Source organism: Notamacropus eugenii, chromosome 4 (assembly GCF_028372415.1).
Source record: "Notamacropus eugenii isolate mMacEug1 chromosome 4, mMacEug1.pri_v2, whole genome shotgun sequence".
NCBI lineage: Eukaryota > Metazoa > Chordata > Mammalia > Diprotodontia > Macropodidae > Notamacropus > Notamacropus eugenii.
This window is the reverse complement of record NC_092875.1, coordinates 118198531-118224609: the sequence shown is the minus strand read 5'-3', so window position 1 is coordinate 118224609 and position 26079 is coordinate 118198531. Positions and strand designations below refer to the sequence as shown.

General features: G+C 39.0%; 1 long non-coding RNA gene across 1 annotated transcript in view; it reads left to right on the top strand.

Annotated features, from left to right (window-relative positions):
- Positions 1-26079, top strand: part of LOC140498237 (uncharacterized) — a 72055-nt gene that overhangs the window by 26169 nt on the left and 19807 nt on the right. Inside the window, exon 2 of the long non-coding RNA XR_011965032.1 lies at positions 6624-6755. This is a non-coding gene — a long non-coding RNA (uncharacterized lncRNA). The remainder of the gene's footprint in view (positions 1-6623; positions 6756-26079) is intronic.

Genomic DNA, 26079 nt, shown 5'->3' with positions numbered 1-26079 from the left:
TGATTTAATATGTAAAATTGCTTTATAGCTTACTTTCTCAATGGGTGAGGGAGGGACTGGAGAGGAGGAGAATTGGAATCCAAGATAAAAAAAGAATGTTAAAAATAAATACATAATACGTTTTAGAAAGTAAAAATTCTTCTTAGCCTGGGATGGCAAAAATACAGACCTCAGACTGGACTTGGCCCACAGATTGCCAACCTTTGGATGGTAATGATGATGATAATGATAATAATATAATTAGATGGATTTAGAAATGGCTGGATGGTTAGACTTAAAGAATAATTGTTAGTGGTTCAATGTTTAATTGTCAAGAGGTCTCCAGAGGAGTAATCCAGCATTCTTTGTTTGACCCTATGTTGCTTAATATTTGCATCTCAGTTAGATAAAGGCACTGATGTCATGCTCATTAAATTTGTAGATGACACAAAGCTGGGAGGGACAATTGACACACTGGATGAATGAGTTCATGATTTATAAGGATCTTGAGAGCTTAGAACATGGGATGAAGCAGATAACATGAAATCCAACAAGGATCAATGTAAAATCTTACTTATGGGCACAAAACCAACTTCAAAAGTTGGGGGAAATATGGTTGGAAGCAGTTGTTCTGAAAATCACTCAGAGGGTTTAGTAATCTAAAAGCTCCCTATGAGTTAGTAGTGTTATATGGCAGCCAAAAGCATGAATGCCATGTTAGATTCCACCAAGAGAAGCAAGGCTTCTAGGATTGAGGAGGTGATGGTCTCCCATATTCTGCCCTGTGGGGCAGCTAGGTGGCAGAGTGGATAGAGTGCTGGTCCTGGAGTCAGGAAGACATCTTCCTAAATTCAAATCTGGTCTTGGATACTTATTAACTGTGTGATCCTGGGCAAGCCACTTTATCCTGTTTGCCTCAGTTTCTTCATTTGTAAAATGAGCTGGAGAAGGAAATGGCAAACCATTCCAGTTTCTTTTCCAAAAAATCCCCAAATGGAGTTATGAAGAGTGAGACAGGATTGAAAAAACAATTGAACTCTGTCCTGTCTTGATTAAAACACATTTGGATGATTTTGTTAATTTCAGGGTCCCACAGTATAAGAAGGATATTCATAAGCTAAGGAAATGTCCAGAGATGGGCAACCAGAAAAGTAAAGAGCCTTGAGTTCATGTCACATGAAAATCAGTTGAAAAACCTGGGCATATTTAATCAGGAGAAGTGAAGATTTAGAGGGCGGGAGACGTATTTCTATTTTCAAATATTTGAAAGGCTCTTACATATGTGCATGTGGGGAGAAATAACTACATATATACACATACATATATATATACATACATATATGTATGTATGTGTATATATACATATATGTTTTGTTAGGCGCTGGAGGACTAAACTAGGAGACATGGGTAGGAGATATGTTGAGACAGGTGCTGTCAGAACATCTGACAGAGATCTTGAATGGACAGATGGAAACAATGGAAGTCAGGACTGTAGATGTAGATTGACAGTCATTAGCACAGAGAGAGCAGTTGAAACCATGACAGTGAATGGAATGGCCAATGGAGAGGAAATAAAGAAAGAAGAGGGACATGGGCAGAAACTTGGGGAATGCCAACATTTGGGGGTCAAGGAGAAGAGGAGCTAGTGACAGAGACAGAAGAGTGGCAGGGTGAGAGGTAGAAGGAGAACCAGAAGGCCATGGAGTCTCTGAAAACAAGGGAGAAAAATGTACCTTGGAGGAATGGGAAGTCAATGATGTCAAATGTACAGAAAGATTAAAAATAAGGAATTCAAGGGAGAAATAGCCATTGGATTTGACATTAAGGCATGGTCTTCAGAAGGCCTATGACTAATGGAAAAAAAAAGTGATCTTAGAAAAATACTAGTAGAGTATTGACCTTGACCTAATGGTCAAGTCAAGTCAAAACAATAAGCATTTATTAAAAACCTATTATGTTCTAGCTACTGCACTAAACACTGGAAATACAAAGGACCCCCTCACCTCACATCTCCCAAACCAGAAAAACAACAACCTAGTCCCTCCTCTCAAGAAGCTAACAGTCTATGGGGAAAGACAATATGAAAATAATTATGTATAAAAATAGGTAAAGTTTGGATAGAATGTGAGGAGTTCATAGGATTATACATTTAGAGTTGGAAGACTTCTTAGAGATCAACTAGCCCTATTCCATTTTTTTTCAGTAGGGGAAACTGAGTCCCAGAGAGAGGAAATAACTTGCCTGAGGTCACATAATACATGCCAGTATCAAGAGCTGAACCCAGGTCCTTTGACTTGGAATTCATTATTCCTTACATTGCCCTATGTACCATGGAACCTATGCAGGAAGAGCAAACCCTAGTACCATATTAGACATCTCAATGTGCTCAGGGATAGTCTGAGAGGAGGGGAATATGGTGGGGGGGATGGTTGATGCCAAATACTAACTTTGCTTAAGCCTTCATATCAAAGCATGGGAGTAAGCACAAGGGCCTTGAACATGGTAGCCCAGATTGCACACAGTACGCACTTAATCTATGTTTATTAAATTGAATGCACTTTGTAAATTGTTAATCAGTATATATATATAGGAGCTCTTTCATAACTGCCTGGAGCTGATTCTGCAGTCACATCTTGGGATCACAGAATTCTTGAGAGCTGAAAGGGCCCTTGAAGATCATTTAGTCCAAGTTTTTAATTTAAAAGAGGAATCTTAGACCCAGAGACATGAAGTGACTTGCTTAAAGTTACACAGTTAGTGGCAGACTCTTTTACCCAAGCCTCCTGACTTAAGTCTTGTGCATTTTCCTTCTTATAACTCCACTTTCCCCATTCTACACCAATGAATATTTGAATGGCGTGTCAGGCAAGTTGGCCTTTGGAGCTCAAGGATCTGGTCCTCTGGTGTGTTACAAAGAGAGAGCTGGCCTTGGAGTGAGGACATCCAAGTTCAATTCTCAACTCAGACATTTATTATCTATGGGACCATAGATATGACATATACTATGTCACACAGCCTGTCAGTACTTCAGTATTCTCTTCTGTAAAGTGGGAATAATAATTCTTACATTCCCTGCCTCACAGGGCTGTTAAGTAGAGAAATTCAGGCAAGTAACAGAGCTGGGATTCAAATAGGTCTTTTGACTGTGCTTTCCACTACCCCAAGAGTCCACTGCCTCATCTGACAAAATCACAAAGGCACACAGATACAGGAGAAAGACCGTTGGATTTGGATTCAAATCTCAGTTTCTATTTATTTTTAGAATGGAACCGGACAAAAGTTTTTAACTTCTTTGGCCTCAGTTTCCTCATTCATAAAATGATCAAGTAAGCCTAGATAGCCTCCCAAGTCCCTTTCAGCTCTAGATTTTGGTCCTATGCGATGTTATATGAATGTAAGTTATTATAATTATTATTAGCCTTTGGAGAAGACTGGGTGTTTGGGAATGCAATACTACCATTCTGGGAAAGAGTATGTCAACCAATCGTTGTATGACGCTACTCAAAATCCCTGTGACTTCCTTGACCAAAACACCCTTTCCTTGATACTACTCTCTCTATATTATCTTCCTTCATTAGAAAGTAAGCATTTCAAGTGCAGCAATTGCTCTGCCATTTATATTTGTATCCCCTTCACTTCATAATACCTGGCATATTAAATTAAGTGCTTAAAAAATGCTTTTTCATTCATTCATTCATTCATTCATTCATTCATTCATTCATTCATTTATTCATTCATTCATTCTTGGTGTTCCCCTGAATAGGGAACATAACAAGAACCTTCTATACCATTAGAGTGTTCTTGTCCAGACTGAAAGAGTTCTTAATAGAGGTATGAGGTCACTTAATCCTTGGGCCTTGGGGTACTCGTATGTCAAATGAAGGTGTTTAACAAGATAATATTTGTGATCTCTCTAGCTCTGAGGTTCTGCAATAAGTCTTAGTTACAAGTCTACAGTGGTGGATAACATGTACAAAATGCTTTGAAAACTGAAGTATAAGGCATGCAGACATATATGCCCAAGTGTGAGGATGTATGCCTATAATACCTGCTACTGGGAGAAACTGAGACTGGTGAATTACTTGAACATAGGAGTTCTGAGGTATGTTAGCACAAAGCTGATTGATTGTCTGCACTAAATACTGTACCAACATAGTGAATCTAAGAGTAGGGAGCCAATAGGTTGCCTAAGGAGAGCTGAATCAGCCCTGGTTGAAATGAAGCAGATTAAAGCACCCATGCCAATCAGCAGTAAGAGCAGGACCTCGATTAGGTTTCAAACCTGGGAGAGAGAAGGAAACCCAGACACCAAAAACAAAAAAAAAGTGTTATAAAATACCAATCAGTATTTCTATTAACTGCAACTTTTCTCAGGCTTTGTTAACTCAGTAGGTCTTATCTATGAGGATTAGCAGGGATATCCGAGGCTCCAAATAACAAATGATCTTGGAGTGAGAAGACCTAGGTCCAGGTACTGCCTCTGACATATACTGTGTCCCTGGCAAGTCATTTAACTTCCTAGTGCCTCAGGCAACCTATAAAGGTTGCATATTTCAGAGAAAATACTAATCTGCATGGGAGGAGGGATTTTTCTCACTGGAAGTTCCTTATACCAAAGAAATTACAAGGTCAGTTGGTTTTTGTCCTTCAGGCTTGAAGAGGAACAAAATGACATCACTGTGTTGGGATCAAGGTACAGTGTGTCCAACTGTGGATGATCAGACCAATACAAATTTGGAAGGCTCTGCCATAGGTTGGTCACATATAAACATTTGGAGGGGAGATGGCTCTAAATTTGTGTGTCTCACATTTCTTTTGAAGTCATAAACCTGAGTTTTGTTTGCAAACATAGTCCTACAAGAAGGAGAGGAGGTATTTTTTCCAAATGAAGAGCTACCTTCTCTCTTTCTCACTTCCTCCCCACCCCTCCCCCATGAAGAAAGTAAGAAAAACAGAATCCCCTGTTATAAGCATGCATAGTCAAGCAAAACAAATTTCCACAATGGACATGTCTAAAAATATATGTCTCAATCTGCACTTTGGGTTCATTACCTCTGTATCAGGAGGTAGGGAGCCTATTTCATCATGAGTCCTCTGGAATGGTGGCTGGGCATTGGGCCACTAATCAATGACCCTTTCCTTCTCCTTTCAAACAGAACAAACAGAAGATGCTGAGTTAGTTTAGAAGAACTGCTGGATTTCTAGTCTAGGAATTGCAATAGTGTAGTGTTGTCAGTTTGGTGCTTTTCCTCAAATTCCCAAGGTCCGTGGGACATTGCCCTAAGTATGAGTTCCCTGGCATCCAGCTGAAAGCTGTTTGAATGATGAGGCATTACAACGTTGACCTGAGGCTCAGGTCAATCAGCCTCTTCATGGCTCCTTGAGAACCCCAGATCCCTGACAGATTTGGTGGGGGAGGAGGGTGACCACAAAAGGACTGATGAGGTTTAAATGAGGACATATTAAACAAAAAGGTATAATGTTGCCTCAGTCTTCTTTTCCTGGGACCTTTCTTCTCTTTTCCACAGAAGGCTGTGATACTCTGATATAGAGAGCATGGTATCTACTGCCCAAAGATCTTTGTTCACATCCTGACTAGCATTTACTGTGACTTTGTAGGTCAAAGGAACTCTGAGGAAATTCACTCTACCAATACGATGTGACAATGGCTAAGTCATATAATTTCTTGGATTGCTAGTTTCTTCATCTATAAAAATGAAAAAGTTAGATTCAGTGAGCTTTGAGATCCCTTTCAACTCTAAAATGAGTTATTATTGTTATTTTGCAAATGAGTATTGGACTGAATTGTTCTGTTTTCTGGATGGTGGGGGGGGGAGGGGAAGCTCTAATTGTGATATTTCTTTCTGTCCTTTCTGTTTGAGCAAAGGAAGTGCATGGGCCTGGCTTAGTAAGGAGATAAGAAAATAGGTAGAAGGCATTAGGAATCCTGTTTCCTAACTGGATAAGGGTGAGACTGGGATTATAGAATGGATAAATCTCTTGAGGCCGGAATGCCTAAGAGATCCAATCTCAAATCACTGGGAGCAGAATGCAGCAAAGGTGACAGACATGCCACCCTCCTCCCCCACCAAATCTGCCAGGGATCTGAGGTTCTCAAGGAGCCATGAAGAGGAAGAAGCCAATTGACCTGAGCCCTGGAACCTAAGGAGTGTTGTAATGCCTCATCATTTATACAGATTTTAGCTGGAGACCAACAAGCCCATACTTAGGGCAACGTCCCACAGACCTTGGGAATTTGAAGGCAAAGCACCAAATTGTGACAATACTTCACTCTTGCAAATTCCTGGACTAGAAATCCAGAAGTTTGGAAGGCAACAAAGGAGTTGGGTGCCATGATGTGTGTTCTTAGCCAGTTGAAAATCTGGAAGGCGCATCTCAGAGATGGAATATTTTCCTTAAAGATTTGGTATCACTCAGTCTAGGACCATGTCTTTCCCTTTTATAAGTATATTTGTTTTAAATGCACCTATATTCCTGAAGAGATAACAATTCTTTTCTCCTGTGAAGAGCAATAGCTGATATATTTAATTTTATGGTTTCCAAAGTTCTTTCCATACATGATCACATTGTTTTCTCTTAACAACATTGATTCTAAATTTCAATTTGTTGTTCATTTGTTTCAGACTCTTCAGGACTCCATTTGGGGTTTTCTTGGCAAAGATACTGTGGTGATGCCATTTCTTTCTCCAACTCATTTTACAGATGATGAAACTGAGGCAAAAAAGTCAAGTGACTTGCCTTTGGTCACACAGCTAGTAAGTATCTGAAGCTGGATTTGAGCTCAGAAAGATGAATCTTCCTGACTCTAGGCTCAGTGCCTGTTCACCTCTGTCCTCTCCAAACTCTATTCACCTAGCTGCTCTAAGATTCAAACTCAAGTCTTCCTAATTCCAAATCCAGTGCTTTATTAACTATGCCAGTCTGCCTCTTCGCTGAGCACAAGTATTATCTGTGTTTTAAAGATGAGTAAACTGAGGCTCAGAGAAGTTAAGGGACTTGGTAATTGTCACACAGCAGGATTTAAACCCAGGCATCCTCCTTCCAAGGCCAATATTTTGTCTACTGTTGTTTGATACCTCCCACTACAGCATGCTGACTAAACTCTAGAATAACACACTCTTATGGTCTAAAGTTTGTAACTGCCTGCAAGAAGAAGAAAAAGGGAAAGAGTGAATGGTTGCCATAATGAAAAGGTATGGGGGGGAGGGAGAGGGAGGAGGAAGGATAGAGAGAGAAGTGGGGGGAGAGAGATGGAGAAAGAGAGAGACAGAAGGAAAGAGAGAAAGAGACAGAGAGAGACGAGAGGGGGAGACAGAGAGTGACAGAGATAATGAGAGAGACAGAAACACGAGGAGAAGAGAAGAAAGAAGAGGCAGAGACAGAGTATATGTGTGTGTTTGTGGGGAGATGGGAGGTGGGGGGAGGGGGAATGTTGGTAATCAAGAACTAGATGTAAAAATTGAATCTTATGAGTCAAGCAGACTTGGGTTCCTAGGAGGATAGGAAGCTCCACACCTGTCTAGCTGGGGCTCAGTGCTCATGGAACTTTAGAAAATAATGAAAAGGACCTACCTGTTCGAAAATACTTGTAGCAACTCTTTTTGTGGTGTCTAGAAACTGGAAATCAAGGGAATACCCATCAATTAGAGAATGGTTGAACAAGTTGTGGCATATGATTGTGATGAAATATTATTGTGCTATAAGAAATGAGAAGTAGGATGAATTCAGAAAAATCCGGAAAGACTTACATGAACTAATGCAAAGTGCAGTGAGCAGACCCAGGAGAACATTGTACACAGCATTATTGTATGATGACCAACTGAGAATGTCTTAGCTATTCTCAGCAATACAAAAAGGTCCAAGACAATCCCAAAGGACTCATGATGAAGCCTCCAGAGAAAGAACTGATATTGTCTGAATACAGACTGAAGCATGCTATCTCTTCTCTTGTCTTCTCTTGTCTTTTCCTTCTCCCTCCCTTTCCCTCCCCTCCCCTCTCCTTTTCCTTTTCTTTCCTTTCTTTTCTTTCTTTTTTTATTCAAGTCTTTTTTTTACAAAATGACTAATATGGAAATGTTTCACATGATAGCACATGTATAACATATATCATATTACTTACCATCTCAGAGAGGGCAAGGAGAGAGGGGATAGAAGTAATAGAATTTGGAACTCCAAACTTTAAAAGAATCTTAAAAATTATTTTAACATGCATTTTTCTTTTTTTGGGGGGGAATGAAATATTATTAAAAAAAGAAAAGAAAATAATGAAAGGAGAAAGCCCTTGGCTGAGGGCAAGGGCTCCTGGCCTACTTCCAAAAAGGAGCTAGAATCCCTGGGAAGCTGACCAAGCTTGAGCAAAGTTGAGGCTCAGGTCAAGATCTTTCTCAGGGGCCTGAAGGGAATCTGGAACATTTCCAGTCACCTCAGCCCAGCTCCATAGAACCATTTCTTTCACTGGAGCACCTGCAGTAACCCCAGAAGCACCTTACCAAAGTTGGCTTGTAGGATGAGATGGAAAAAAAAACAAAGCAAAGAGAAAACCAGCAAGCAGCGATGGTTTTCTTACCATTCCATGCTTTCCTACTCCTTTTATCTCTCTCCCAGGTTCCAAAACAAACAGGCATTTTCATCCCCTTCAAGTTCAATGAATATTTGTAGAACAAACATGTAAGTCAAAGAGAAGAAATGTTATTTTACGAAAACCTCTTAAATGTCAATTAGAAGACATGAGTTTTAGTCTCGCCACCACCACTGTTAAATGTTGGTCACTAACCCAAGTCTCTTAACTCCTGTGTGAAAGGGCAAGAGAGCCAGTCTCTTTTGGCACAGGATATAATCTTCTAGACTTCTGACAGGATTGGCAGTCAGTAGAACTGGGTTATCATCTTAACTTTGCTACTAATTATTTGTGTGGCCTTGAGGAGATCATCCAGTCTTTCTGAAACTTGTATTCTCTTGTCTGTAAAATAGGGGACATCACAGCTGCTTATATCACCTAGAAAAGAAAAACAATTTGATAATTGATGAGAAATCCAATTCCACTGAATTTGAGTCAATATTTATAATAATGACATAATAATAACCTTTATAATAATGACATAATAATGTACCACAATAGTATAACATTTATATAATATTTTATATAGCATTTTAAGATTAGTTACATTAGCTAACTTAGTCTTCACACCAGTCTTATGAGGTAGGTGCTATTATTATGCCCATTTGGCAGATGAAGAAAATGAGACTGAAAGAAATTCAATAACTTGCCTAGAGTCACATAGATAGTAAGTGTTGGAGGTAGGATTTGAACTCAAAATGTGAACTCCAAAATATCATCCTACCTCTCTGTTAAATGTGGAAACATTTTTTTAAGTTAAAAGTGGTAGACAAAGATAAGATAGTATTATTGTTGTTACTGTAGGATTGAGAACTAAAGAGGCCTTAGAGATTATCTAGTCCTGGGGTGGTGAACCTGGCACTTCGAGGCCATATGGAACTCTCTAAGTCCTCAAGTGTGGCCCTTTGATGGAATTGGATTCAGTTGGAAGGCTATACTTGAGGACCTAGAGGGCCACATGTGGCCTTGAAGCTGAGGTTCACCAGAGTCTAATATTTTAGATGAGGAAACTGTGGGCAAGGGAAAGGAAGTGACTTGCCCAAGGTTAAAATGAAAGCAAATGTCAATACCAGGTACTGACTTAAAATCCCATCCTCTTTCCTTGGGGCTTTGGTCATGCCATCTTTACTCCAGAGTGGGCCCAGATCCAGGATTGTTCAGAATTCCTGAGATACAGAAGTCAAATTCATGATAAAGAATGAGATGGCATGGTAGAGGAGAAGAGAGAGACCCTTCCCTCCATATCTAAATGACAAAGGCACTCAGATGTCTTTCTCGACACAATTTTGGAGGGTTATTCAGCCCATAGTCAGGGCTGGAATATACCATGTAACAGACTGAGCATATTCCCCTGATGCCCAATCAGGAGGCTACCTTTCCTGAATGAACATGAATCTGTGGCTTCCCATTCTACAAGTTGCAAAGTGTCAAAACAGCAGATCATAACTCAGGTTTCATGATTCTCTAAGCTAGAACATTCATTCACTTAACAAATATTTATTTTAGTTTTTAAATAATACTTTATTTTCCCCTTAATTACATATAAAACAATTTTTAACATTCATTGTTCTTTTTGGGTCATGAGTTCCAAATTTTATTTCTCTTTCCCTTCCCCATCCTTGATAGTAATTAATCAGATAAAGGTTATACATGTGCAAACGTAAAACACTTCCATATTTGTTATTTTGTGCAAGAAAACAAAAAAAAAGAAAGTGAAAACTAATATGCTTCTATCTGTATTCCAATGACAATTCTTTCTCTGAAGGCAGATAGCATTTTTCATCATGATTCCTTTGGGATTATTTTGGATTATTGTATTTCTGAGAATAGCTAAGTCAGTCACAGTTGATCATCACACAAAATTGCTGTTACTGTGTACAACATTCTCCTGGTTCTGCTCACTTCACTTTGTATCAGTTCATACAAATCTTTCCAGTTTTTGTCCTGAAATCATTTTGCTTGTCATTTCTTAAAGCACAAAAAATATTCTATTACAAGTATATACCCCCACTAATTCAGCCATTGCCCCATTGATGGGCATTTCCTCATTTTCCAATTTTAGTCGCACAAAAAGAGCTGCAATAATATTTTTGTACGAATAGGTTTCACCCCACCCCCTTTTTAATCTCTTTGGAATATAGACCTAGAAGTAATATTGTTGAATCAAAGGTTATACACAGCTTTATAGTCCTTTGGGCATAGTTTCAAATTCATCTGCAAAATGTCAACAAGCATTTATTAAGTGCCTAAAAAATGACTGGCTCCACATACTCTGCATCCTAGGCATGCTAGCCTGGTTACTGTTCCCTATATCCAGCTTTTCACCTTCTATCTCTATGTTTTTGCATAGGCTATCCAACTCATCAGGAATTCTTTCCCTCCTCATTTCTGCTTCATAGAATTCCAAATTTGCTTCAAAGCTCAGCTCGGTTTTGAAGCTTCAGAGCTCACCTTCTAGAGAAAACCCTTACTAATTCTCCCAGTTGTTAATGCCCTCCCCTCAGAAATTACTTTGTACATACACACTATTTTCCTCCACTTTCCCAATATAATGCAAGGTCCTTGAAGCAGAAATTATTTCATTTTTTTTTGTCTTTGTAACCCCAGCTCTAAGAATCGTGCCTGGCACAGGGTAGATATTTAATAAATGTTTATTGAATGAATGAATGACAAAAACAAATTAGTTCCTGCTCAGATAACTCTTATTCCATGAGGTAGGGATGGTGGAGGAGAGGAAACAAAATGTACTCGGAAAAGTAAATATGAATTCCATACCAAATGAACACAAAGTAATGACAAGGGGAGTAGCAGGAAGGCAGAATTCTAACAATAGGGAGTCAGGCTAAGCCTCATGCAGCAGTAGTCAGCACTTGATCTATCCCTTAACTGAAACAAGGGATACTATTAAATGGCAGAGGCAGGTAGGGAGCACATTGTGGGCACGGGCTACAGCCTTTATAGATGGAAACTGGAATGTCATATACAGGAGGACAGCAAGCAGGGTCAGTTTGCCTAGAACATAGAAAGTTAAGGAGAGGCTTTGGAAGGTAGACTGCTGCTAGACTGGGTTGGGTTTACAAGTAAAGTAGGAGAGTTTGTATGGTATCTTCCAGGCAAAAGGTGCTTACTGGAGCTTCTTGGGCAGGGGAATGACATGGTCAGACCCATGCTTTGGGAATATGATGACAGCTGTGTGGAGGATGGATTGTCAAAGGGGACAAACTGGAGGCAGTAAGACCAATTGAGAAGCTGTTTTAATAGAAAAAGTGAGGACCTGAACTAGAGTAGTGGCTGGAAAAGTGGGAAGAAGAGGGTAGAGGCAAGAGAGAGTGTGATCTGGCAACTGATTGGATTTGGGGTGCAAGGGAAATGAAAGATTAATAACTGAGGATGTGAAGAGAAAGTGTGCTAAGCCTGGTTACTTTGCTAAGTTCCTTGAGTTCAGGGACCCGGACTCTGTCACAAAATTATTAGAGCAATGTCACTGGAAGGCACCTTGGAGAACATCTAATCCATTCTACTTATTTAACAGATGACAAAATATCGACTGAGAATGATGACTCACCCAGTGTCACAGTTAGTTGGTGATGGAATCAGAACTTGAACCCAGGTCTCCTGGGGCTGAGTTTATTGTTTTATTTTTGTTGTTATACTATAACTGCCTCATTGCCTAGCACTGAACAGGAGGTATTCAGTAAATGAGCTGAATGACTGAATGATAGATACAGAAATAAAAAATACGTTAGAGTAGTTGCCCAAGTCCAATGGTGAATATCTCCCACCAGCAATTCCTGTATTCCAGTCATTTCTGGTCTGTCCTTTGAAAGTGAACCTAGCAAAGTGTTAAAAATTGCTTTCCTTCATAGTCTTTTTGTAATGGAAGAGAAACTTGCATTCAGGCCTGAGAAAGTAGCTGGGTTTGTTTGGAATGCAATTGCAAAAGAAGTTACAAGATCTGAGCAAGAGTGCTGAAACAGAGTGATGTCGATAGCATTTGTTATTTTTGAAAAAAAAATAATGACTCATTCTGAGAAACACTAATGGGCTAACAGAATGTTAACTTTGGTAAATGTATGTCTAACCCCGGGGCCCGCTAGTGAGAAAAACAACCCTTCCTTCCCTTGTCGGGGTGTGTGTGTGTGTGTGTGTGTGTGTGTGTGTGTGTGTGTGTGTGTGTGTATGTGTGTGTATGTGTATGTGTGTGCGTGTATGTGTGTGTATGTGTGTGTGCATGTATGTGTGCATGTATGTGTGTGTGTGTGTGTGTGTGTGTGTGTGTGTGTGTAGTGAGGTACACTGGGAGAAAGAAGGATCTTTAGAAAGTAGCACTAATGCTAAATTCCTTATATAACACTTGCTCCTTTTCAGAGAGTTTCCCTAGAACTCATCTCATCTGATTCCTCACAATATTTCTATAAAGTCAGCATTGCAGGTTATCATTGGCCCCATTTATAAACAATGAAACCAAGGTGATCTCCCTAACTGGGCACAACTTGACCTTCTTTGTATCTTGACTTCTAGCCTAGTATTCTCTTCAACACACCAAGGAACCAACTTGCTCTATTTGTGAATATTTGTCTATAGATCTCCCCTGAATTTGCTGTTAAATACATTTGTCCTTTTTTCATGCACTCATCATCTCCTAATCTTGAATGCTTCTCTCTCTCTCTCTCTCTCTCTCTCTCTCTCTCTCTCTCTTGTGTCTCTCTTTCTCTCTGTCTCTCTCTTTCTCTCTCTCTGTCTCTGTCTCTGTCTCTGTCTCTCTCTCTCTCTCTCTCTCTCTCTCTCCCTCTCTGTCTCTTTCTTTCTCTGTGTCTCTGTCTCTCTGTCTGTCTGTCTGTTTCTCTCTCTCTTTCCACCTCAACTCCTATAAGATTGATTGTAAACTCTGTGAGGACAGGGACCAACCAAAACATTTCATAGAATAGCAAAATCTTGGAGTTGAAAGGACTTTACAAAACAACTAATCTAACCCATAACTAGAATAGATTCCCTCTACATGTACCTGACAATTTGTCAGCTGACTTGGTTGAGGATCTCTAGTAAGGAGGAAGCCCAATATTTCCTGTGGCAGGCCATTCCACTACTAGATAGCTTTAGTTATTAGGAAATGTTGTTTACTTTATATCAAACCCAATCTGTCTCTTCAACATCAAACAATTACCCCTACTTCTTGCCTTTAGATTCACAGCAGTATAAATCTAATCCCTGTTCTACCTGATAGCTTTTTGGACACTTAAAGGTAGATCTCTTTTTTCCACCTTCCCTTCTCCAGGCCAAACACTCCCAAGTCCCTTAGCTGATCTTCATATGGAGTGTTTTGAGGGTTGTACTATCCTAGTTGTCCTCTTCTGCATAAAAGGTGCATTAAAGAAAGCCTGTGAATCTTCATTACATTTCTGTAAGAGACTGTTGGTGAGTATTGGTATGCCTCATTTTGCAGAACAGATTCTTCTGCACCTCTCTCATCTTTTGGGGACTACTCCCTATGCTGTCACACCCAAGCTTCCTATGTGAACTAGGGCTATCCTCTGACTTGAATTGTGTAAGTATTTTGGAGAAAAGAATTAACAATCTTCAACAGAGTATATTTGTGGTGGAAGGCATTGGTCAGTTAAGTAGGTGAATTCCAGACCTCTTTACTACTAATGTTAAGTGTCCCTTTGGTACATGACCAGAGAATTAATACATGGATAGGAAGAAGTATCTATTAAAAAAGCAGTGAGGGGCTATGGAAAGAAACAACATTGGACAAGTATGGAGACCTCACTTTTGGTCCAGGCTTTGTCAATAGTGAGCTGTATGACCTTGGGAAAATAATTTTTACAACTCTAAAGGCTTTTACAGCACTAATATTTTATATTATGTCACAATGGGGACAATAGAATTTAGAGTTGGAAGACACTACAACAACCATCTCATCCAACCAATAATGTAAAGTAATTCCCCAATATAACGTATTCAACAAATGGTCATCCACCCTCTACTTCAGTGGTTTCCATTTGTTGTTGTTGGTTAGTTGCTTTCAGTCATGTTCAACTCTTTGTGACCCCATTTGGGGTTTTCATGGAAAAGATAGTACAATGGTTTGCCATTTCTTTCTCCAGCTCATTTGACAGAAGACGAAACCAAGGCTTACCCAGGGTCACACAGCTAGTAAGTGTCTGAGGTTGAATTTGAACTCAGGTCTTCCTGATTCCAGGCTTAAAGCTCTATCCATTGTACTTGCCACCTAACTGCCTAGATTTCCATTTAGTAGTTTGTAAACTTTTTAAGGGTTCACAGTGATAATACGAGGGTTTTGTGATTAAAAAAAAATGGTCCCTTAAGTGGTAAAGAATTATGTTATAAATTATGTTATAAATCTATCTTTTCTCTGTGACAATCAGCAAATGTATGTTTGAAGCATTATAGATTCATATGTGCAGTTATTTGAAACTCACAATCATGGACATAATTATTTTGCTGTTTGTACAGAGATTACACAAAACTCTGAAAGCTTCTGAGTAAGAAACAAAATGCTTTTCGCAGTTACTCAATCTGTCATCAAATTGTTTCTAAACTGCCACAAGGGGTTAACATTCATGTGCAAACCTATTCCCAATAGATGATGAGACATAGACATATACTCTCATTTGCATTCTGTACTCTGAACTGAAGTAGTTCCCTTTGTTACTTTGTAATCATACTTTACTAGCTGTGTGATCATGTGAACAAGATGTCAGCATTTGCCCTCCTGCAACACAAATGTCAGACTGAAAACCAGGATTGCTGGGCATTCACATTATAAGGTGCCATCTTGAGACCATCAAAAATGTTCTGGATAAATAAACCTTGTATTGTTTCTAATGGCAATATTAAGGCTGCTTTCCAGTTTAAATTTATCCTTCACTTATTCTATCTGGAGGGTTTTCAAATGAACTGCTTGGCACACTTAGCCATTACTGTGAAATTGTACTTGTATGTCAGAGGTAATAGAGAAGAGAAAGTTACATCCGAAGAGATTCTTTTCTTCCAGAGGTTAGTTTACATAAAAACATTGTTTAAAAAAAAAAGAAAACAAAACAAAGCAGTACACCTGTATATGCAACTGAACTTTAAGTAATTTTTCATTTTATACAGTGCTTTTCATTAACCAGTAGAAAAACAAATATTTCATATTAAAACTAGACATTTATTTTTGTGTTTTGATTAGGGATCTAAAAATAGCATATTAATGTCCATCTCTCAGCAAGAGTGCTTACAAAATTCTCTTTTCTACCATGTATTTGTGTGAGCAAGCATTTTCCCTTTATTCTTGTTTTAAATAAAAATATAGAAATGAACTCAATGCAAATCATATTTAGGACTATATTTGTTTGGTATTGAGACAAATATTGAAAACCTTTGTTAAAATCTAAAAGCCCACTATTTAAATTGAATTTACATATGATTTTTAGTTAAGTATCTTCCAATTTGTAATTTATTTAATTAAAATATTACTTATATTCAACTAAATCTGTAAAATAAAGAATTTTAATATGAAGTCGCACAGATACTAGTAAGAATGTGAGGTCTTGCTGGATTACTTATTATAATGCTCACATAAAATACTGTCTCACAAAGACTGTCTCACATAAAATATTTATAATTACTTTTAATTAGAGTTTTATAATTTTATATTTAGAGTTTTCATAATTACAGGTAGAATAAAATTTTTATAAGATTCTTACCTTAAAAGGAGGTAAAAAAAGCCAAGTGCCTGAGCAGTGAACTATTCCAAGAGCTGGGAAACTCCTTTACAAAGGGGTAGTAAATAAACAAACATACATTACAAAGCCATCATATCAGACTTCTCCCATGACTTGGAACCAGATGAAATTTTGCTTTTAATTTTTAAGACTGCTTTGCTATTCTTTGTCATAAGTTCAATTCAAATAAATTCAGCCACCATGTATAATGAATATATATGGATGTGTGTGTGTGTGTGTGTGTAGACATATATCTGTGTAAATGCTTGTTGATGTGACAGCATATTAAACGACAATTTTGTGTAGGTCACATATTTTGTGTTAGGTGCTTGTAACAACAAACAAAGTAGGATCTTTTTTTTTTTGCCGTTTTTCTGGATTGAGTTTTAGTCAATTAAGTGCCTTTGACTGAGTCTTGGCTTTGATTGAATCAAGAGCCTTTGACTGAATCAAGAGTCTTTGATTGGAAACAGTATTTATATTGTACTGCTTGGAGGGAGAGTAGAGAGTAGAGAGGGAAGCAGAGCTGAGAGAGGGAGAAGAGAGTATGAGTGGGCTAGGGGAACTTGCTTGTGGGGAGGCCTAATAGAAAGAATGTTTGTGATGTTGGCGCTCCCTCTGTTGATCTGTACTGATTACTCAGGCAGAAGTCTTGTCTGTTGGTCTGTAGTAATTTCTCAGACAGAAGCCCTGTCTGTTGGTCTTTATGAATGAACTGAGCTGAAGAGCAGAGATCTACACATGGGAAGGAGGCTTAGCTTAAGCCCTTTTTAAAAATTGTTAAAGTAAATTGAGATGACGGCAGTGGTAATGTGTATAAATATTGTTATAGCCTGGTTAAGCTTTGTTTTCCTAGAAACAGAAGCTGCAGGTAGAAGCCACTGGAGCCCACTGTCAGGGAGAAGCAAGAAGAATTTGGAGCAAAACAGTCCCTGTGAGCTCAGACGAGGAGCAGGAGCACAGAGCTGCTTGTATGTGAACCTAGGCAAGAGCTGGGGGTGGTCATCCCACTGAGGAGGAGCCATGGGGCTTGAAAGTCAGTCTTAAGTCAGGATGAAATAGGACTTTACTTGGATACAGTATTGATTAAAGAGATTGTTCTTACAGTGACCTAGGGGTAGATGGTGTGGTGTTTTCTGCTACCCCTTAAGGGTGCATCGTGCTAAGGCAGCCCCTAGCCCAGGACCCCCTGACTTTGGGGATACAGTGATATGTACCATATGACATACGGAGTGTTTTGAGATACATACATGTATTAGATGATATGTTTTGCTTAAGGATGTTGCTATGAATATTGTTCTTTACTGAACAAGGTTTAGTTTATTGCTGAATAAATAGAGAGTTCCTTATCCTATGCGATTAGACTCCTAAAATAATTCACAGCAGCAGTACCCAGTGCTGGAGGAATTTCTTCTTTCATCCACCACACATGGACTTGACAGTCTGGTAGGGGTGATATGACATACACAAAACTTTAATAAAAAGGAGGCATGATAGGTATGTTACAGAAGTGTTGACAGTGTTTTGTGAGTAATAATTGGGAAAAAGAGCTATTACCATGGACTGGGATTATGGAGAGAGGTAATTGCCTTTGAGTTTTGTTGTAAAGGGTATGTAGAAATTCAGTATGTGATAACAACAACAGTAACAATATAGTAATCACCATCTCAAAGTCTAACACATCAACCACATCACCAAAAGTGATATACAATGGGGACTTTATTTTCCCTCAGACTATTAGGGTAGGTGTGAAGGCTTGGTAGGAACCTGAAATACTGATGAATTGGGCTCTTGCAATATGAATGACTTGATTACAGGACCATGTACCCAAGAGCCAAGGCACCAGTTCTGTCTCCTAAACCACTGGCACAGCTTCTAGATCAGCCCTGACAGTCATCATTGAGAAGAGCAGCTTTTATGGAGAAAGGATCCACCACCCCTGCAATCACCACCAACAACCAGTGACCAACTGATCGTCAGTGATGGTACTACATACCATTAGTGATGGTATATAAGTCCAAGAGTCCTGGGTATGTAAGTCTAAGAGTCTTGAGTATGTAAGTCCAAGAGTCCTGGGAATATTAACCTCCTCAGACCACCTGCCAGGCTTCCACAACCATAGTCCATGGAAGCAAACCTTTTGGAGATATGACCTGATAACTCCCTCTGCAGGTGCTACAGTCCCTACTTCCTAAGCAGACACAGCTTCTGAAGACTCAGAAAAGAAAGTTCGCGTGATCGAAGTCCTTGGTACTGTCAAATAAATGGTTATACATCAGAAACTGATAAGGTCTTATTAACAGAAATAAATGCTATTTGTTTTTCCTCTGCACCACAAAGCCCATGAAGTCTTCCCATCTGGCTTGTAGCTGAAAATTCATATATCTGCATGTGTGTACATGTATGTGTGTACACATATACACACACATACACGTATATATGTGTATGTATATATATTCATATATATGTAGATATATAAAATATGTAGCAGTAAGCATCCTGGAATCTAGGAAGACCTGCTGTACAGGTTCATAGATCTGGTTTTCTAAAAGGAAAGTAGCTTTTGAGGGATCAACAATAACTTTAATGAAATACATACACCAACAGAGAAAATACAAGCAGGACCAACAGACAGGGCTTCCCACTGTCTGACCATGGACAATACGTACATCATTACCAGAGAGAGAAGCACCAATGCCTGGGTTTTCAAAGCCAGGGGCTTCTTAAAACGCTGCTCAGTCTCATTTGGCACATGAACCTTCTTCCAAAAACTTGAGTCCCAAAGCAAAACCTCACCTCAGAGTATGTATACTCTTTTCAGAACCGGAGGGCACAACCCCTTGTGACCCAGTACCTCACCAGCAATCAGCAAAAGGTATGGGCCCCCATACAAAACAAGTCTCCTGCAATCAAGCCTCCCTCAATAGCCCCACCTGAGGCCTATCAATGGGCGGGGAAGATTTTTAACTCCCATGACAATATTTTTAATATATATGTAATATATACAATATATAATAATATAATACAGATTATATATTATCAATAATATGATATATGATATGTATAACACATATAATATAATAAAGTAACATATAATTATATAAGTAATATATAATAAAATAATATAATACATAATTATATTATAGTATATATGATAGCCCCCATTTAGAATGAGTTTCTTGAGAGTGTGGACTGTGACTTTTCTGTTTGTTTCCCACTCCCTTGTTCAGTGCTTTGGATATAGTGAGCATTTAACACTTTCCATTCAATCATTCATTCATGCATTCATTGATTCTTTGATTCATTCATTCACTGTGGTCAGAGGATCAATCAGTTCTCTCTAAGTGAATAGAACTCTCAGTATAGAATCAGAAAGACCCCTTACTAGCAGTTTGACCTTAAGCAAATTGCTTAAAGTCTGTGTGCCTCAGTTTCCTCATCTGTAAAATGGGAATAATAATAAGAACCAACCTCATAGGGTTGTTGAGAGGGTCAAAGGAAATATTGCAAAGTGCTTAGCATGCTACTTGACATATAGTAGGCACTTAATAAATGCTTGTTCTTTTCTCTTTCCCTTCTCAGAGTATATAATAATAAGATTAAAAAAACCTTATTGAAACGATTTTAGAAGAAAGGATATCACTGAATAATAATAAAAGGTTGCCATAAGGTACACAGCATTGGATTTGTCAAATGTCACTGAAAGCAGTTTTCCTCCAGATGGAGCCTAGGAAATGGTAGCCAAGAGAGGGATCACAAGGTCCTCTGTGGGTGACATCTGCATGAACTCAGCCAAAATTATTTCAATAAGGAAGTGTTGAGCAAACAGCTAGGTCACGTGAATTGGGTCATGGATACAGAAAGGTTTATAATGGCCATTCAACATAAATGACTGAAGGGTTGTACTTAAGAATCTTGCATTTAGGGATTTTGCAAGGAATTGGTAGTTGTGCAACACGTTACCACAGGCTGCTAGTTTCGTGCCTACCAAATAACTGGGAAGATTTGATGTGGTAGTTAGAATCAGAAGCTCTCTGTCTTTTGTGGACTGGCAGCTAACAATCCCCCCATCCTGCTAATAAAGACCTAGAAATATCTTTGGAAATTGAAATAATATATTCTACCAGAGCATTATTATAGATTATAATCACAATTGTGTAATATTATTCAATTAAAAACACAAGAGCATTTTTTGATGGAAATTGCCTTCCAAATATTCAGTCTCTACACTCCATGAAACAAAACACTTTTAGAATATAGAGACCTAGCAGAAGAAATCAAAACCATGTGGCAATAGGAGAAGTTACATTTATAATTGCTGTCAACCTGTTTACTAGAAGAGTTATATCTGGGATTCTTTCAGTGAGCCCAAAGAAAGTGAATGTACATTCTTTTATTTTACAGCTTTTTATAATTTACAACTTTTATTCTGCTACTAAGAACAACTCTTCTATCCCTCCCAGGCAATAGTGCATAGAATATTAAATACAAAGAACTCTAAGATAACTTGTCCAAGAGCCATTTCAACTCTGTTAAAAAGATGAGTTTTCATATAAAATGATCATGATTAACAATATTAATTACATTTTTGCTAAGGACTTTTCCTCATAACAACCTTATGAGGTGGGTAGGGCAAAGATTATTCCCACCTCACAGATAAGGAGACTGAGGCTCTGAAGGGTTAGATGAAATTGCCCAGGCTTACACAGGTAGTAAATGTCCAAGGCAGAACTTAAACTCAGGTGTGCAAACTGTAAGAATAAAAATAATTGATATTTATGTAACACTCTAAAGTTTGTAAAATACTTGATATGCTATTTCACTTGATCCTGATAATAACTTCAAGGGATTACGTAATTCAAGTATTATTACTGACATTTTACAGATAAGGAAAGTGAAATTAGTGTAATTACCCATGGTCATATAGGCAGTAAGTATCCAAGGTGATATTTGATCTTAGCTCTTCTGAACTACATATTTTGCAATCTATCTACTATGTCATACTTCCCAGAATTCTATCTACTATGCCATTAATGATTTTCAGAAATTTCTTATCTTAAAGTGGTTCTTAGATTTTTCCTTGAATAATATATTATCTGATTCTCTGTTTTTTCATCTATAAAATGGGACAATCCTAGTCATACTACCTACTTCACAAGATAATCATGAGAAACATCCTTTGCAAACCTCAAAGTACTATAAAACTATCAGCTAATGTGGTTCTTACCATGACAGGCAAGAAAATTTGAACTTTATTAGGTAGGCAGGAACTACATCCACATAGCAAGCTTTTAATAAATGTTTATTGGACGGAATTGAATTGAGTGAAATTTGTTGAGAAAGAGGTGGAGTTAGGAATGGAAAGAAGATCCAGGAAAATGTGTTATTTCTGAAGCACAGTGAAGAGAGGTTATGGGTTTGGAGAGGGTAGTCCACCATCTTGGATACTTTAGAGAGGTCAAGGAGAAAGAGGACTCTAAGGGGCCATTAGATCTTGTGATTAGGAGGTTCTTGCTACATACCAGGCGTTTTCCACTGGTTTGAAATGGAAATGATTTACCAGGCAAAGCAGAGCAGTATGACTCTGAAGTCATTTGATTGGGAAATCTTTTGCACACTGCTGGGGACAGGAAGTTTTACATCCCCAATGAAAGCTTGTTCCCACTGGACGAATGTTCTCAGGGACAGGTTCTTTCCGTGGGATTTTTCTCTGAGCAGATTTTCTTTTCCTTTCTAGCAGTGCAGGGTGAGAACAGAGGCTGAAGACTTTCAAGTCTCTTTTTGCTTCCATCTTACACAAGCCTGTCCTAAGAGTCCCTTCACTCTAAATGGTTTCTATGATAATGGCTAATGCCCCAAGAGGAGGCTGATAGAAATTTATTACTACTACTATTACTATTGTTAGTAATAATTATAATACTAAAAGCGCAACACTATAGAACCCAGTTGAACTAAGGACTCTTGAAGCATAATCTTTTTGTCCTTCATTTATTTTTTTCCTTGCGTTTATTTTCTCATCCTTTGAGGAAATGGATCTCCCTGTTTCTATTTCATTTTAGCTTTGCTCTGACAAAGAAAGAGAGAAATTAGAAAGAAAAACTCTAGAATCTCTGCACTGCATGTTGTTCAACCTCTCCCTAGGTCTATACAGTGCCCCCCCCCCCCCCCCCCCCGCTTCCTGACAATGCCCTCTTTCCCCTTTCCCCTTCTGGTTGGTCTCCCCATGGACAGTTCTTGCTCCAGTCTGACCCTTAGGTACACTCTCCCCTTCCTAAAGAAGATACCTTCATTACATTGTAACCTCCTGGAAGGACGAGACTATCTTTTGCCTCTTTTTGTATCCTTAGCACTTAGAATGGTGCCTGGAATAGAATATGTTTTTAAGAAGTATTTTTTATTTTATTTTTAATTTTTTTAAATTCATTGACTGTTTCCTCCAGCTCCCTTTCCTGAGAGGGCAAACTCCCTCAATGAATATTAAGGACTCCTGACCTTGATAAGGCAGGCCTTTCCTTCCTGCTGCAGCTGAATCCTTCTGTGTGTTTTGTCTCTTCCAATTAGAATGTGAGCTCCTGGTGAAGTGTGGGCCATCTTCTTTTTCTTCTTTAGCCCAGTGTTGGCCACAGAGTAAATACTTTTTCTGGACTATTTCTCAGCTACCATCTACCTTGGAACTTCCTTCTGTTCCTGAGGCATTCTCTCCCTGGAGCATCCTTCCATCCTGCTCACTAATTCCTTCCATTTGTGAGTACCTGTTGGGGCTCCCTTTTTTGGGGGAGATCCAAGACTCCTAACTTTCATTCCCCTCCTGGTTCTGCTTCTGACTTTCCAGACTTCCATACTGTAGCCTCAGACAGATCTTCCCCCTCATATTCCCTGATTTCAGCTCCTTGTTATGTATTGGGTTCCTTCCTTAAGGCAGGGACTGACTTTTCTTTTGTTTCTATTTGTATCCCTAGTGCTCTGGATTCCTGGATCAGAACAAGCACTTAATAAATTCTTGTTACCTTGTCTTGACATTCATCAATCTCTTTGAGAGTCAGTTTCCTCAAATGTAAGATGAGGGCGTTGCTCTAGATGATTTAAGTCCTCTCAAGCTCTAAATATATGATCCTATGGTCTATTTCCTTTGAGAAACTCCTGGCTCCGGAAAACCTTTCCAGATGTCTCCTCAGTTGTACTGCAAGATTCTTGAAGGGGGGAGAGTCTGTGTCTTTCATATCTTTATATCTCCACCATAGAACTTTGCACAGAGCCAGGTGCGTCATAGGGGTTTAATAGCTGAATGTGTGCTCAATTTCCAAAGCTACCAGATCTATCTGAATGGAAAAACTCTCTAGCTCAATACAAGGTGGAAAGTTAAAAAAAAAAAAAAGCATATTCCCTCTTCCCACTGATCAAAATCTATCAGTGGCTCCCTAGTATCCACTTTATAAAGTCTAAAATTGTTGGCCTGGGGCTCGATGCCCTCCATAAATCGTCAGCAATCTACCTTTCCAAGTTGATTCTTCACTATTCCTCCATAGAAATTCTCCATGCAGGCCAAATCATTCATTTTTTATTTCATGTGTCTGCCTGTTTTTTACCCCTGGTCTCTAGCTGTCCTTGCTCATGGCATTCCCTCTGCCTGATAAACCCTCTCCCTTCCCTGTCAGTTATGTGCCTACAAAAATCCTTCTCCTCTAGTCTCGTTCCCTCTCCTTTCTATTCTGAAGTCTTTCCTTATCACTCCAGGCAAAAGGGATCCCTTCTTCCTGTGAACTCATCAAAGCACAGATTATCCGTGCCAGATGTCACCTTGTCTTCTTCATATCGGTATGTCTATGTATATATATATATACATACATGTATATATATACATGCATATATGTCATATCTATATTTATTAAATCTCTTCATGTAGACCATAGGGCCTTAGCAGGTAGAGTCTGGGTCTTATTTTACTTCATTTTATTTAAAATATCTCTCAAGTCAGGATAGTAACTGCCTGCCTAAAAAACCTTAACCCCTAGACTCACATCTCTAACTATTATTATAAGTCTATTAACGATTAGTCTACTAGTCTACAAACTATTAACTATAAGAGGCCTATTAGACCTCTCAAACTGGATGACATCTTAAATTAATGTACCCAGAGCTGAATTCATCACTCCGCCCCCACCCCAATCCTCTTCCCTTCTATATTTCCATATTTCTGTCAAGGGCACCACCATCCTTTCAGCTACCCAGTCTCACAACCTAGGTGTCACCTTCAAATTCTTTCTCTGTTTCTCTCTCTGTCTCTTTTTGTCTGTCTCTCCCCAATTTATTGCCAAGTCCTGTGGAATTAGCATCTCTTGTATGCACTCCCTTCTCTCCTCTGTACCACCCTGGTACAGACTACCTACCACCTCATCAGACCTGTACTAATGTAACAGTTTTGTATTTGGTCTCCCTACCACAAATCTCTCCCCCATCCCAGTCCATCTTCCACTTGACTGTCAAAGTAATCTTCCGAAAGTGTAGTCTGATTACCCTTACAGCTTCTTACACCTTGATCACCTCCACATACTCTTTGATCCAGTGACACTGGCCTCCCTACTATTCCTCAAACAAGGTACTCCATCTCCTGACTGGACATTTTCTCTGGCTGGTTGTCTCCCTATGACTGGAACATTTCTCCTCTTCATTTCTGCCTCCTGACTTCCCTGGTTTTCTTCAAGTACCAGCTAAAATTGGGTAGCTACATGATGCAGTGGATAGAACACTAGGCCCCAAGTCAGGAAGACCCATCTCCCTGAGTTCAAACCTGGCCTCAGACACTTATTAGCGGTGTGATGGTGGCAAGTCACTTAACACTGTTTGCCTCAGTTTCCTTATCTGTAAAATGAGCTATAGAAGGAAATGGCAAAATATTCCAGTATCTTTGCCAAGAAAACCCCAGATGGGGTCATGAAGAGTCAGACACCACTGAAATGACTGAATCACAACAAAAATCATATCTTCTACAGGAACCTTTTCTCAGTCTTCCTTAGTGCTATTATCATCCCTCTGTGAATCATTTCCAGGTTATACTGTATGCAATTTGTTTGTATGTAATTGTACAAACAAGTAGTTCTCCTAGAGAGAAAGGGCCATCTCTTACCTTTCTTTGTCCCCAGCCCTTGGCTCAGTGTCTGGTGCATAAGTAGGTGTTTAACAAATCCTTATTGACTAATTCTCTCAAGAATCTTTAGTGCTTCCCGGTTACCTATAAAATAAAATGGAATGGGGCTCCATGCATCTTTCCAGCCTTCTTTTATTTCCTACATTTTACATTTAGATCTGCCTTCTGGAGAGAACCTTCATGGTAATCTATTCCATCCCTTTATTTTATGGGTGAGGAAACTCTGACCTTCATGGGTTAAGCGACTTACACAAGGGAAGAGATGGGAACCCAAACCCAATTCCTCTGACACAACAAATCCAGCATGCTCTCCCTTCTACCTGACTGCCTTTTAAGACAAATTGCCCCATTAGCTGTTCTGCAATCTCATCCTCTACTCTCCCTGCCGCCCTAAGTGCCTTACCCAATCCTGAAGTCAAGGGCATGCCGGAGCCAATTCATACCAGAATCTTCAGTAGGAGCATTTCTACCTCACAAACTGGCAAATGCTGCAAATCAGGGCTTGACCATTGTTTTGTTAATTGTGTACACTTAAGAATGTGATGGAGAAAATGTTAATGATATAAGTGTACTGTGGATACAATCCC